General features: G+C 39.7%; 1 protein-coding gene and 1 long non-coding RNA gene across 4 annotated transcripts in view; one reads left to right on the top strand and one right to left on the bottom strand.

Moving 5' to 3' along the window:
* The window catches only part of LOC138853521 (uncharacterized), a 200,757-nt gene extending 189,454 nt beyond the window's left edge, over positions 1 to 11,303 (top strand). Inside the window, exons 3-4 of the long non-coding RNA XR_011392700.1 lie at positions 8,431 to 8,642; positions 11,104 to 11,303. This is a non-coding gene — a long non-coding RNA (uncharacterized lncRNA). The remainder of the gene's footprint in view (positions 1 to 8,430; positions 8,643 to 11,103) is intronic.
* The window catches only part of E(z) (histone-lysine N-methyltransferase E(z)), a 442,429-nt gene that overhangs the window by 208,039 nt on the left and 218,489 nt on the right, over positions 1 to 15,901 (bottom strand). The gene's annotated exons all lie outside the window — the stretch shown is intronic.

Below are 15,901 nucleotides of genomic sequence, written 5' to 3'. Positions count from 1 at the left end.
CACTCACACCTTGAGTATGCTCCACTTTCTTGGTTTGCCTGCCCCCCCTCTCATCTGCGACTGCTTGACAGAGTAGAGAACAGAGCAAGACATCTCATCTCTCGCCTGGACCCATCCTGGATAGATCCGTCATTTCAGTAGAGCCTTCAACATAGGAGGGATGTGGGTGGCCCTACTGTTATGTACAAGGCCAATATTGTCAAAATACCACACTTGGATCCACTTCGAGGACAGCATGAAACAAGCTTTTATGCCACAAGACGGGCAGAAAGCAGCAACTTCACTCTGGCTGTACCCTTCTCCAGAACATCACTCCATCTGAGATCATACATACCCAGGATGACTAGAGCATGGAACACATTCGTACAGCATAATGATGTCAACGAGATAAAGTCAGTGGATCAAATGAAAATGCTGGCCCACAGATGGCTCCAACTTCATCCTGTTCCCTACTTGTATGTCTCATAACAATAAAAATGCTTTCAAATGAGCTGATGTAGGTAACAGCTCTTAGCTGAGAGGAGAGAGGGAGAGAGACAGAGGGAGAGAGACAGAGGGAGAGAGAGAGGGAGAGAGAGAGGAGAGAGAGAGGAGAGAGAGAGAGAGGAGAGAGAGAGGAGAGAGAGAGAGAGAGAGAGAGAGAGAGAGAGAGAGAGGGAGGGGAGGGAGGAGGGAGAAAGAGGGAGGGAGAGAGAGAGGGGAGGGGAGGAGGGAGAGGGAGAGGAGAGGGAGGAGGGAGGGAGAGGGAGAAAGAGAGGGAGAGGGAGAAAGAGAGGGAGAGGGAGAAAGAGAGAGGGAGAGGGAGGGAGAGGGAGGGAGAGGGAGAGGGAGAGGGAGAGGGAGAGGGAGAGGGAGAGGGAGAGAGAGAGAGGAAGAGAGAGAGGGAGAGAGAGGGAGAGAGAGGGAGAGAGAGGGAGAGAGAGGAAGAGAGAGAGGAAGAGAGAGAGAGAGAGAGAGGGAGAGAGGAAGAGAGAGGAAGAGAGAGAGGGAGAGAGGAAGAAAGAGATACAGCCACATTCAGTCAGCCAACCACCCACTCAACTACCCACCCGGCCACCCAGCCGGATATACGTATTACACATGTTTCAGAGTTGTTTCTCTTTACTTAGGGTATAGGTTATACTACATTCTGGCAGGATGACACTAATGGTATTCTCCCATTCCACTGTGTTGACAAAACAAAGATAACAGTAACATATGATACTGTATCCGATGTAAAATTTACAATACAGTTCACTACCATGTATACATTATATACAGTACATAAATAATTAAAATATAACAATAAAAGGGGTAGCAGTAATATTGAATGATCAGTTATGGAAGGAGAAACGAGAATATGAATGTGTAAATTCAAGAATTATGTGGATTAAAGTAAAGGTTGGATGCGAGAAGTGGGTCATAATAAGCGTGTATGCACCTAGAGAAGAGAGGAATGCAGAGGAGAGAGAGATTTTGGGAGATGTTAAGTGAATGTATAGGAGCCTTTGAACCAAGTGAGAGAGTAATTGTGGTAGGGGACCTGAATGCTAAAGTAGGAGAAACTTTTAGAGAGGGTGTGGTAGGTAAGTTTGGGGTGCCAGGTGTAAATGATAATGGGAGCCCTTTGATTGAACTTTGTATAGAAAGGGGTTTAGTTATAGGTAATACATATTTTAAGAAAAAGAGGATAAATAAGTATACAAGATATGATGTAGGGCAAAATGACAGTAGTTTGTTGGATTATGTATTGGTAGATAAAAGACTGTTAAGTAGACTTCAGGATGTACATGTTTATAGAGGGGCCACAGATATATCAGATCACTTTCTAGTTGTAGCTACACTGAGAGTAAAAGGTAGATGGGATACAAGGAGAATAGAAGCATCAGGGAAGAGAGAGGTGAAGGTTTATAAACTAAAAGAGGAGGCAATTAGGGTAAGATATAAACAGCTATTGGAGGATAGATGGGCTAAGAGCATAGGCAATGGGGTCGAAGAGGTATGGGGTAGGTTTAAAAATGTAGTGTTAGAGTGTTCAGCAGAAGTTTGTGGTTACAGGAAAGTGGGTGCGGGAGGGAAGAGGAGCGATTGGTGGAATGATGATGTGAAGAGAGTAGTAAGGGAGAAAAAGTTAGCATATGAAAAGTTTTTACAAAGTAGAAGTGATGCAAGGAGGGAAGAGTATATGGAGAAAAAGAGAGAGGTTAAGAGAGTGGTGAAGCAATGTAAAAAGAGAGCAAATGAGAGAGTGGGTGAGATGTTATCAACAAATTTTGTTGAAAATAAGAAAAAGTTTTGGAGTGAGATTAACAAGTTATGAAAGCCTAGAGAACAAATGGATTTGTCAGTTAAAAATAGGAGAGGAGAGTTATTAAATGGAGAGTTAGAGGTATTGGGAAGATGGAGGGAATATTTTGAGGAATTGTTAAATGTTGATGAAGATAGGGAAGCTGTGATTTCGTGTATAGGGCAAGGAGGAACAACATCTTGTAGGAGTGAAGAAGAGCCAGTTGTGAGTGTGGGGGAAGTTCGTGAGGCAGTAGGTAAAATGAAAGGGGGTAAGGCAGCCGGGATTGATGGGATAAAGATAGAAATGTTAAAAGCAGGTGGGGATATAGTTTTGGAGTGGTTGGTGCAATTATTTAATAAATGTATGGAAGAGGGTAAGGTACCTAGGGATTGGCAGAGAGCATGCATAATTCCTTTGTATAAAGGCAAAGGGGATAAAAGAGAGTGCAAAAATTATAGGGGGATAAGTCTGTTGAGTATACCTGGCAAAGTGTATGGTAGAGTTATTATTGAAAGAATTAAGAGTAAGACGGAGAATAGGATAGCAGATGAACAAGGAGGCTTTAGGAAAGGTAGGGGGTGTGTGGACCAGGTGTTTACAGTGAAACATATAAGTGAACAGTATTTAGATAAGGCTAAAGAGGTCTTTGTGGTATTTATGGATTTGGAAAACGCGTATGACAGGGTGGATAGGGGGGCAATGTGGCAGATGTTGCAGGTGTATGGTGTAGGAGGTAGGTTACTGAAAGCAGTGAAGAGTTTTTACGAGGATAGTGAGGCTCAAGTTAGAGTATGCAGGAAAGAGGGAAATTATTTCCCAGTAAAAGTAGGCCTTAGACAAGGATGTGTGATGTCACCGTGGTTGTTTAATATATTTATAGATGGGGTTGTAAGAGAAGTAAATGCGAGGGTCTTGGCAAGAGGCGTGGAGTTAAAAGATAAAGAATCACACATAAAGTGGGAGTTGTCACAGTTGCTCTTTGCTGATGACACTGTGCTCTTGGGAGATTCTGAAGAGAAGTTGCAGAGATTGGTGGATGAATTTGGTAGGGTGTGCAAAAGAAGAAAATTGAAAGTGAATACAGGAAAGAGTAAGGTTATGAGGATAACAAAAAGATTAGGTGATGAAAGATTGGATATCAGATTGGAGGGAGAGAGTATGGAGGAGGTGAATGTATTCAGATATTTGGGAGTGGACGTGTCAGCGGATGGGTCTATGAAAGATGAGGTGAATCATAGAATTGATGAGGGGAAAAGGGTGAGTGGTGCACTTAGGAGTCTGTGGAGACAAAGAACTTTGTCCTTGGAGACAAAGAACTTTGTCCTTGGAGGCAAAGAGGGGTATGTATGAGAGTATAGTTTTACCAATGCTCTTATATGGGTGTGAAGCATGGGTGATGAATGTTGCAGCGAGGAGAAGGCTGGAGGCAGTGGAGATGTTATGTCTGAGAGCAATGTGTGGTGTGAATATAATGCAGAGAATTCGTAGTTTGGAAGTTAGGAGGAGGTGCGGGATTACCAAAACTGTTGTCCAGAGGGCTGAGGAAGGGTTGTTGAGGTGGTTCGGACATGTGGAGAGAATGGAGCGAAACAGAATAACTTCAAGAGTGTATCAGTCTGTAGTGGAAGGAAGGCGGGGTAGGGGTCGGCCTAGGAAAGGTTGGAGGGAGGGGGTAAAGGAGGTTTTGTGTGCGAGGGGCTTGGACTTCCAGCAGACATGCGTGAGCGTGTTTGGTAGCAGTGAATGGAGACAAATGGTTTTTAATACTTGACGTGCTGTTGGAGTGTGAGCAAAGTAACATTTATGAAGGAGTTCAGGGAAACCGGCAGGCCGGACTTGAGTCCTGGAGATGGGAAGTACAGTGCCTGCACTCTGAAGGAGGGGTGTTAATGTTGCAGTTTAAAAACTGTAGTGTAAAGCACCCTTCTGGCAAGACAGTGATGGAGTGAATGATGGTGAAAGTTTTTCTTTTTCGGGCCAACCTGCCTTGGTGGGAATCTGCCAGTGTGATAATAATAAAAAAATAAAAGTAAATTATGGTAAAAAGAATGAAATAATGATTGTACATTACATTACAGTACTATGTAGATAGTTTAGGTAGGAAACATTTGACATTATGCCCTACCCAGTATGTCGGCAATTTTCAAAGGTTCGACTTGCATTCATTTTGACCTACGACCGGTTGGTCGGAACCAAGCTTGGTCGTATGTCGGATGGTACCTGTATATCAAATTAATTTTCCTCATTTAAATTAATTGAAAAGCCATTCATCTGTTCCTGCACTCTGGAGACTAAGGAAAAAATACTTGAATATTATGCTATTATCAACTGTACTGCTTATTTATCTATCACGATTCACCTAATATGACATAATAAACAATATATTAACACAGAAGAAACATGATATATACTCTAGAATGAATAAAATAGGCCAAAATATGGTGGCAGAGGCAGCGGCAAAAGTGTTCGCGATTTCTGTCCAACTCTGACTATAGTATCTTCCCATGCTCTTACTATAAGAGAAAACAGAGTATTTTTGAGGCTAACTGCAGTAGATCACTAGTTTTCTAAAGAAAACACTGAAACAATGTAGTATTTATAAATAAGAAATATCGTATAAAAACTGCAGGGAGAGAGTATGGAGGAGGTGAATGTATTCAGATATTTGAGAGTGGACGTGTCAGCGGATGGGTCTATGAAAGATGAGGTGAATCATAGAATAGATGAGGGGAAAAGGGTGAGTGGTGCACTTAGGGGTCTGTGGAGACAAAGAACTTTGTCCTTGGAGGCAAAGAGGGGAATGTATGAGAGTATAGTTTTACCAACGCTCTTATATGGGTGTGAAGCATGGGTGATGAATGTTGCAGTGAGGAGAAGGCTGGAGGCAGTGGAGATGTCATGTCTGAGGGCAATGTGTGATGTGAATATAATGCAGAGAATTCGTAGTTTGGAAGTTAGGAGGAGGTGCGGGATTACCAAAACTGTTGTCCAGAGGGCTGAGGAAGGGTTGAGGTGGTTCGGACATGTAGAGAGAATGGAGCGAAACAGAATGACTTCAAGAGTGTATCAGTCTGTAGTGGAAGGAAGGCGGGGTACGGGTCAGCCTAGGAAAGGTTGGAGGGAGGGGGTAAAGGAGGTTTTGTATATGAGGGGCTTGGACTTCCAGCAGGCATGCATGAGCGTGTTTGATAGGAGTGAATGGAGACAAATGGTTTTTAATACTTGACGTGCTGTTGGAGTGTGAGCAAAGTAACATTTATGAAGGGGTTCAGGGAAACCGGCAGGCCGGACTTGAGTCCTGGAGATGGGAAGTACAGTACCTGCACTCTGAAGGAGGGGTGTTAATGATGCAGTTTAAAAACTGTAGTGTAAAGCACCCCTCTGGCAAGACAGTGATGGAGTGAATGATGGTGAAAGTTTTTCTTTTTCGGGCCACCCTGCCTTGGTGGGAATCAGCCAGTGTGATAATAATAAAAAAAAATGTACTTACACATTTGGAGCAGAGATGGTGGGGGATGTTGAGAGTGGGGGATGGTGAGGGTGGGGGGATGGTGAGGGAGGGGGGATGGTGAGGGAGGGGGGATGGTGAGGGAGGGGGGATGGTGAGGGTGGGGGGATTGTGAGGGTGGGGGGGATGGTGAGGGTGGGGGGGATGTTGAGGGTGTGGCATATTATGTATTGCCTGGTTAAGTCCATGGAAATCATTGTCTGTGAAAGTTTTCCTTTTTCGGGACACCGTGCCTTGGTGGGAATTGGCCGATGTGTTAATAATTATATTATTATTATTATTATTATTAATTTATGGAACGGGAGCACAGATCCAATTCCCTAGATCAAGAGCCCCTCACCAGCAGCAAAGAACCTTCATGCTGGTGAGGGGCTCTTGATCTAGGGAACTGGATCTGTGCTCTAGTTACCTAAATTAATAATAATAATACTAAAAATAATAATAATAATATTATTATAATAATTATTATTATTATAATAATTATTATTATAATAATGAACGCCGCAAACTCAGTGCACTGTATAAAGTGGTCGGAAATTTGCAATTTTGCCAATTTCACACAAATTTCAAAAGATGCCGATTTCCAAATAGGGTCCAGAATAAACAAGACAGACATTCCTGGCACTAAAATAATTTTTTTTCTGTTCATTAGTTACGTCCCCAGGCCTCTCTTACATTTCTTTTGCATTCCACTTCGAATTTTTATTCTCACAAAAAGTAGAAGATTTATTGTTATGCGGACTACTGCATTAGTGTAGAAATGGCATAAATATTATCAACGCACTTGTAAAAGAATATTAGATTCACCAGTTGACGTGTATTGGATGCGTAGCATGATTTGTTTACTTTTGAACTTTGGCAAAAATTTAACATTTCTGCTACTTTGACCTCAATTTCAAGGTATTTTTCATTGTGAAACCAATCAAAATCATCTCAATTTCTGTAATATGTCTTCCATTCTACAAAATGAGACCACAAAAACTAGAATACAACCACAAACAGCATATGAAAATACAGTGCAAAGTTGCCATTTTAAAGCAAAAACATGGTCAGAGTTTTTTTTTTCTCTCATTATGCACTGTGTGCTGCAGGATTTTTTTTTATACTGAGCACACTGACCACACGGACCCATTCTTTCATATGTAGGCCTACCAGCTTTCTCTCACTATATCTGAAGGTGCTAGAATTTATACATACTAGTATGGCACCAACCCCAGCGTGCAAGCTGTACTAGTATGGTACCAACCCTTAAAGGGTTAAGTACCTCGGCGAATTTCAATGTGGTTTGTCAGTCTGCTAAGGATAGGTGGGCATTTTTTGTCACACTGTCAGTATGTTGTGATTTTTTATGTAACAATAGAATGAAAGTGAAAATGAGAACTCTTATTTCCTTGTAAAGCTTAAAATGTGTGATTTACATTTTATTCTGTTTTTACACATCGACCATTTTCCACTGACACAAGGTGATCTAAAATGAAAAACAACCCCAAAAAGAAAGAAGAGAAAAAACACTTTCATCATTCAACACATTCACCATCACTCATATATAATCATTGTCTTTGCAGAGATGCTCAGATATGACAGTTTAGATGTCCCTCCAAACTGCCAATATCCCAAGTCCCTCCTCTAAAGTACAGGCATTGTACTTCCCATTTCCAGGACTCAAGTCAGGCTAACCAGTTTCCCTGAATCCTTCACAAAATATTACCCTGCTCACACTTCAATAGTTCACCAGGTCCCAAAAACCAATTTCATTGCTCCATTTGATCAAATTCTTAGTTATTTCACTACTATGCCTTCTGTTCTATTAACTGAACACATGGAACAACTCGTTCAACTATCAGAACTACCCTATGAAGTGCACAAAAGTTGGTATTTTGGCTAATTTTTCACAAAATTCAAATTACAATTTAATAACAGAATCCTTAATAAACACTATACATATCAGCAACTAAAGCAACCTACCCTTTGTTCATTAATTATCTCCCTAGGCCTCTCCTAAATAACACTTACTTTCCATTTTGAATCCACTCTCACACACACACACAAAATGAAGTTTTATCTTACTTCTATGAAAATATAATATAACTAAGAATGAGTGGTCATGGTTCAAGCCATCCCAATAACTGAAACAGACATAGTAAAAACCCATTAAACACACTGGGTGAAAGGGGCCTTATCCTTAAAGAAAATCATCAAAAACATGATATTTATACCACTTTCTGCCTTACTGGTAAAGAGTGAGCTGCCTTGCAGCTCACTCTTTCCCTATAATTTTGTGTAAAACTGGAAAGTGTGTCCAAGTACAGTGGACCCTCAGCTAACGATATTATTCCATTCCTGAAAGCTCATCGTTAGCTGAAATTATCGTTGGCTGAATTAATTTTCCCCATAAGAAATAATGGAAATCAAATTAATCCGTTCCTGACACCACAAAGTGTGAAAAAAAAAAAATTTTATCACATGAAATATTAATTTTAATACACCCAAAATGACACTTAAGTTTATTGAAGATCTGGTGATGATTGATGGGATGGGAGGAGGGGAGAGTAAGGAAGTTGTTAATGTTTAGAAGGGGAATCCCCTTCCATTAGGACTTTAGGTAGCACATCCTTTTCCGGGGTTACTTCCCTTCTTCTTTTAATGCCACTAGGACCAGCTGACAGTGGTGCAGCAACAGCTGACCGTGGTGCAGCAACAGCTGACTGTGGTGCAGCAGCAGCTGACTGTGGTGCAGCAACAGATGACGGTGGTGTAGCAGCAGCTGACTGTGGGGCAGTAGCAGCTGACTGTGGGGCAGCAGCAGCTGACTGTGGTGCAGCAGCAGCTGACTGTGGTGCAGCAGCAGCTGACCGTGGTACGATAGTACGTATTTCCCACTGTTTTTACATATGATCGCTTGAGAGATGGTATCTCCTGCTATCTGTTTCTCGTTTATCCACTTCATTTCCATAGTAATTTTCACCTTTTTTACCGCACGGTTGGCACTAGATTTCTTGGGGCCCATGGTGACTTATTTTGCAGATACAGTGGAACCTCAAAATTCGAACATATCACATATCGAACGTTTCAAAAATCGAACCCTTTTTTCGAACCAACTTTGTCCCTATTATCGAATGCACCCCTATTTTCAGAGCACCGGATACCGGACCTGTCCGCCAGCCCGTTGTGTCCACATCCCCGCGAAGGCACCGTGAGCCAGTCTGGCTTTGTTTATGTTTGAGTGAACACTAACCTGTGCTCTCATTCAAACATTTTACGATTATTTCATTGTATTTAGTGCTTGTGGGACTGTGAAATAAGCTACCATGGGCCCAAAGAAACTTGCTAGTGGTACCCCTATGGTAAAGAAAGTGAGAAACACCATAGATGTGAAGAAGGAAATAATACAGAAGAGGAATAATGTCCAAATGTTTGTGGAGAAGTACCACCCTGAGCAATCTGAAACAAGCCATCTTTGCAACAAGCTCAGTGACAGAACCATGTCCCATTTTAGGGAAATCTTAAAGAGGCAACAGAAACAGAGGACTGTGGACAGTTATTTTGTGAGACAGGGGTCCAGTGACTCTCAAGCTGGTCCTAGTGGCATTAAAAGACAGAGAAGGGAAGTAACCCCAGAGAGGGCTTTACCTGAAGTCCTCATTTAGAGGGATTCTCCTTCCAAACACTAACCTCAACTCCCTCTCTCCTCCTCCCTATCTTCCAGATGCCATCACCAATCTTCAGTAAAGGTAAGTAAAAATGTTGTTTTATATTTATATACATAATTGAACACTATAGTATTTCTTGTGTGTATGTAAAACTGTAATTAATCTCTATAATTTTTTTTTTTTGTGTGAATATTTTTGGGTTTCTGGAATGGATTAATTGTATTTACATTATTTCTTACGGGAAATATTGCTTCAATTTTCAGACTTTTTGAATATAAAACTAGCTCTTGGAACGGATTAAGTTCGAAATTTGAGGTTCCACTGTACAATCACTAAAAACGCTGTGATAATATGAAATGTTCCGATTGTATGCGTGGATGCGACCGCACTGGCTGGCTTGTAAACACTGGCACCCACGGGACAACTGAGGTGCGCTCAGGCCACACATGGACGCGTCTCGAACGATTTGCGTTGGGTGAGTTTTTTAGTGTTAGCTGAGGCAAAAATTTTGCATTAAAATGTATCGTTAGCTGGATTTAACATTAGCTGATGCCATCGTTAGCTGAGGGTCCACTGTACTGTTCATAGTATGTCTTCCACTTTATCAACTGATACCAAGAGAGAGCCAATAAAACCAAAACAAAGCATCCACAAATGTATCTCAAAGTTATTTTTTTTACACCTAACATAAGGTATGAGGCTTAGTTTCCCATCATGCACTGCACGGGGCAGGATTTTTTTATACTGTACACATTCACCACAAATACACATTATCTCATGTCTAGGCCAAAAATTACCATTTGCAGCATATTTCAGTATGCCGTGCTTAAAACTTAGGTGTACATGAATGACACTGGCATTAATAATGATCTAAGAAATGACAGTGAAAGGGTTAAATAAGCGACTGAGTATTTTCTTTTAGAAAAGTTATTAGGGTTTTATTGGCTGTTTCTTAGTAAAAACCGATAAAATGGAAAATATACTAGGCAAATTAAGAGATAATTTTGGTCACTTTTAGATCTTAGGTAGACAGAAAAAGAGTCTTAAAGTGGCAGAAACCTTTGATTTTTGGAGATTTTCAAGAGAAAGGGTAGGCCCCTTCCCTGGTCTGTTTTATGGGTTTTCACTAAGTTTGCTTCAATTACTGGGAGAGCCTAACCCATGACTATTCTTGGAATAATATATTAGCCAAGACGTAGGGTAAACATAAATTTTTTGTTTGATGGATTCAAAATGGAGGGCAAGTGATATAAAGGAGAGTCCTGGGACTGTGATTAATGAGCAAAGGAAAGGTTGCTTTAGTGATTGAAATGCCTACAGTTTTATTTTAGCTCTGTTTTTAAATTAGAATTTGTTTAGTTTTGTGTAAAAACTGGACAAATTACTGGACTCTTGTGCACTTTATAGGGTAGTTTTTTGTGCTCATTCAACTGATACTAGCAAACGAGCTAGGAATTAGGTTGAACTGAGCATTGGAATTGGCTTAAAATAAGACTCAAAGTGGGCAAAATTGCAATGTCATAAACTGCACCCAGACTGCCAATTTTGCACCTATGTAATTTTGTAAGTTTTTGATCAAATTTCACATTCTTGGTGTCATTACTTTCAGAAAAAGTCTCTCTACCAATTCAGAATATTTTTTTTAATCACAATAAGATCACCACTTTTAATTTCAGGAGCTGTAACAGTGAAATGGTTGATTATAACTACTGTACATGGAATATTTCTAGTGAAGATAGAAAAACATACTATTACAGCAAAACAAAAGAGCAGGGGCAAATGAGTGTGGCCCAAAGGCTATCCATCGATTATAAACACCAAACTTCGACATCAAACATGACTGCCTGTACTTTATGAAAATTGTGCCAAACTGTATAAAATCCTAGGATAACCCAAAAAAAAGTCAGTGTGACTTATTTCCATAGGTATCCCTGTACCTGTACCATATGGTGTCCTGTACTGTATGGTACAGGTCCGCCATCACAAATCCGGCAATCAGTTATTCGGTTCCTTCAGTTATTTGGCGCTAATTTTGGCAAGCATAATTTAAAATTTCCAGGGTCGCCACACCAACCCGCTGGTACTGTTTGGTGGCGCTACTTGCTGCATACGTCATTCCAATTTCTTTTTCTCCATTTATTGTTTTAACCTGCTTACTTTTAGCCCTAGCCATGGTTCCGATGAATAAAAGAAATGCTTCTCATTATGTAAAGCACCTACACAGTACATTATCCATTAAAGATAAAGTGGCTTTGAAGCCACTGTCAGTTGTCATGAGCTCAGTCTCATGAAGCAGGAGAATATGCTTTATTATTACGCTAATATCAACACTACAGATTATTTGCCTATCACAATTGATCTAATATGACATAATAAACAATATATTAGGCCCGTTGTTGTTTATAATATATATCAATGATCTTGATGAAGGAATTACTAGTGATATGAGCAAATTTGCCGATGACACAAAGATAGGTAGGATAATTGATTCAAATGTAGATGTTGGGAACTTCAGGGGGATTTAGACATAAAACATGTTAAATACTCAAGAATGAATAATATTTGGCATAACACCGAGCAGTTCAACGGAGGTATGAAGAGGATATGGTACGCAAATACCATTCTCCTATCCCTGTCTTGGGGCTTATATTAGAGAAAACGGAGTGTAGCACAGGGTTAACTGTGATATACACTCGTACTGCACCATAAACCTGAAACAAAGAAGTTATTTTCTCTCTACAGATTATCACACATAGCAGCATATGTGTAGAGAACCTAGGATAACCCAAAAAAGTCAATGTGGCTTATTTTTAGTACCTGGCTTGGATTAGCCATATATGATTTTTGGTAAATATTTGATTCCCAGCCAGGGTAGAAACATTAAGCGTGTTTCTTTATACCTGTTGTCTATATTTACCCATCAGTAAATGGGTACCTGGGTGTTAGCCGACTCGTGTGGGTGTTATCCTGGGACATTGACCTAATTTTCTTGAAATATTGTGCATAACAAGCGGCTTTCTATATAGTAATACCGTATGTTACTGATGTCAGCTAGGCCTGTATACCTTGTACATGTACGTGTAGTAAATAATTATTATTATTATTATTATATTATTATTATTTTCTTAGTTGTTTGTTGGGTTATCTTATTCAAACTTGGGCTATGTATGATGGAAAGATACTTCTCAACGTACACCAAAAATGAAAGAAATCAGACCATAAATAGTGGAGTTCACTTCTCAGCCATTAGCGGCCGCTAAGCGATATATTTCTGTATGTTTTTTATGATTATATTCTCATTTTTTCTGTCTCATTTCATAGAATGAAAGATATATTACAGAAATAGATATGATTTTGACTGCTTTCATGACGAAAAGTACCTTGAAATTTCGCTCACAGTAGCGAAAATGTTCTATTCTTCAGTGAAGCTCAAGAGTAAACAAATGGCATCACCATCCAATACCTGTCCACCTGCCAGTCCAAATTCCTATAAGCAGTCAACATTGGGTTGACATTATTTATACAATTATTACAATAATGCAGCAGTCTGCATAACAGTAAATCTTCTATTTTTTTTGTGAATAAAAATTCCAAATGGTAAGCAAGAGTAATATAAGAGGGGCCTGGAGCCGTGACTAATGAACAGAGAAAATGTAATTTTAGTGCCAGGAATGTCTGCATTGTTTATTCTGGACCCTATTTTAAAATTGGCATCTGTTGAAATTTGTGTGAAACCTGTCAAATTGTTAATTTCTGACCACTTTATTGGGTAGTTGAAGTAAGTGAATGGGCAGTTTCTTGTACTCGGTTGACAGACTAGAAGTAAGTAAGTTTATTCAGGTATACACAAATACAGTTATATAGATTGTCATACATAGCAGTGTATGTATAGAGAACCTAGGATAACCCAGAAAAGTCAGACAAAGTGACTTATTTCCAGTACCTGGCTTGGGCTTGCCATATATGATTTTTGGTAAATATTTTTTTTCTCGGTTGTTTGTTGGGCTATCTCATTGAAACTTGGGCAATGTATGATGGGAAGATGCTTCTTAACGTACAACAAAAATAAAAAAGACGGACAATAAATAAGGGAGTTCACTTCTCATTTTTTTTGGACTCATTTGATAGAATGGAAGATATATTACAAAAATAGACATGGTTTTGATTGCTTTCATGACAAAAAGTACCTTGAAACTGAGCTCAAAGTAGCGGAAATGTTCGATTTTTGCCGATGTTCAATGAACTATGTGTAAGTAAAGTTGGTTAATTTTATTAAGTGTATTCTAACCTAACCATTCTGTAATCCAGCAAACTCAGTAATCTGGCAAACTCAGTAATCCGGCAAACTACAGGTCCCAACGATGCCAGATTTGTGATGGAGGACCTGTACCCTGTACCATATGGTACCCTGCACTATTTGGTACCCTGCATCATATGGTACCTTGCACCATATGGTACCATTGCACCATATGGTACCATTGTACCATATGGTAACATTGTACCATATGGTAACATTGTACCATATGGTGCCATTGTACCATATGGTACCGTTGTATTCAACACAATAACCGCACTAATATTTTCATCATTTTGTTTACAATAAACTTGTAAACAAGTTTTGTAAGCAATATAACGATAAACCAATTAGTGCAGCTATTGTGTTGAATATATTGAGTGTACATTTATACAATATACTACATTACATTGGTCTCACAGGCCACAAAAGTTACTGGAAAAAAATAGAAAAAGAAAAGAAAAAAGTAACAAAAACCTAAAATAAAATAATGTGACTTTACAAAAGTCGCCGATGTTGCCACCACCAGGTCATTGAGGGTCAACTGCACATATCTATCTTGGTAACTACTGATCAAATTTTTTTTTATTTTTTGTTTTATGACATACAGAAAATTTTTTTTTTTTCAAAATTCTTGGACCCTCGTGCACCTTTGAGATTGGGCCTCTGGACCTTGAAAGGGTTAAGCATCATCGTAGTATATTATATGTGGGTCAGGTGGCCAGGAGGGCTACCACATCTAACTTCTTAGAGTAAATACTATTCACTTTTTGCTGTACATTAAACTACGAATATTTTTGAGGTAAATAATGAGTGTACTGTGTGTGTATTTTACTTTTTTATTGTTTTAGCCCTTTCAGGGTCCAAGGCCAAAATCAGAAGGGGTGCCCCAGAGAAGAGAAGCAACCCCAGAAAAACAATTGGTACCTGAGGTGTTGCTGGAAGGGGATTCCCCTTCCAAACTGTAAACAATCCAATCTCTCTCCTCCTCCAGTCTCCCATACATTAAGAAGAATCTCCAATAAAGGTAAGTGTTATGCTGTTAATGTTTCATTCATCATTTCCCATTGTATTGTTTATGTACTACATGTATATTTCATGTAAAAAAATTTTTGTTTTAATACTTCTGAGTGTCAGGAACAGATTAATTGTATTTACATTATTTCTTATGGGGAAAATTGATTCGCAAATTGTAAATTTCGTTTGTAGTAGCTCCTCCAGGAACGGATTAATTACGAAAAACGAGGGACCACTGTATAATGTACCATATGGTACAATGTACTATATGGTACATTGTACCATATGGTACCATTATACCATATGTTACCATTGTATGACATGGCACCATTGTACCATATGGCACAATGGTACCATATGGTTCAATACCACAGAATTCGTCTTCAGCTCCACTTCCATCAGTCTTAGAACTGTTAGTTGTGAAGAGGAGAGTTGGAATTTGCCCGGAGAGTGAGTGGGGAGTGAGAGCTTCCTTGCCGCCAGGCACGATGAACAAAGCTACTTTGCCGGCGTTCCCACAATGCCATTCGGGCGTCCAGATTTTTTCTATGGTGTGCACACTGACCACACAGGCCCATTCTCTCAGATGTAGGCCTACCAGCCTTCTAGCGCTAAATCTGACGCCGCTAGAATTTTGGCGTAGATCAATGGTTTGGACCCTGAACGTAAAGCCGTAGATCTACGGGATGGACCCTGAAAGGGTTAATGACTAGTTCTATTTCTAACTTAATATAAGTTAGTGTAAACTTGTTATTTGGCATTTATATGCATTTATAAGTGGAAAAAATGGCATTCTGCTTTCAGCGATGTCTACTTTCCGGCAGTAGCCTGGAACCTAACCTGCCGTATAAGTGGGGCCCTACTGTATTTGTGGAGAGAGCAAATGAATAAAGCGAAACTAAGAAAATCTGTGTTTAAAATGTTGGTGATCCATGATCACAGCAGCTTAAGCAAAGTGTCATCATATTAACAAGATCATTTTAATCTGATTAACTGGTCTCTTGAAGATAAACCCATGGCTACCCTTCTGCATCAGTTGATTACAAATAGCAGGGAACATCCCTGAAACTGCATGAATACCTTCACATACATGTTGAGTGTCAATTTTCCTTTGCTGAGTTAGTGATATTAACCCCTTGAGGGTCCATGCCGTAGTTCTACAG

The sequence above is a fragment of the Cherax quadricarinatus genome, chromosome 3 (genome assembly GCF_038502225.1).
Source record: "Cherax quadricarinatus isolate ZL_2023a chromosome 3, ASM3850222v1, whole genome shotgun sequence".
Taxonomy (NCBI): Eukaryota; Metazoa; Arthropoda; class Malacostraca; order Decapoda; family Parastacidae; genus Cherax; species Cherax quadricarinatus.
The sequence above is the reverse complement of the archived record's forward strand: the minus strand, read 5'-3'. Positions and strand labels throughout refer to the sequence as shown.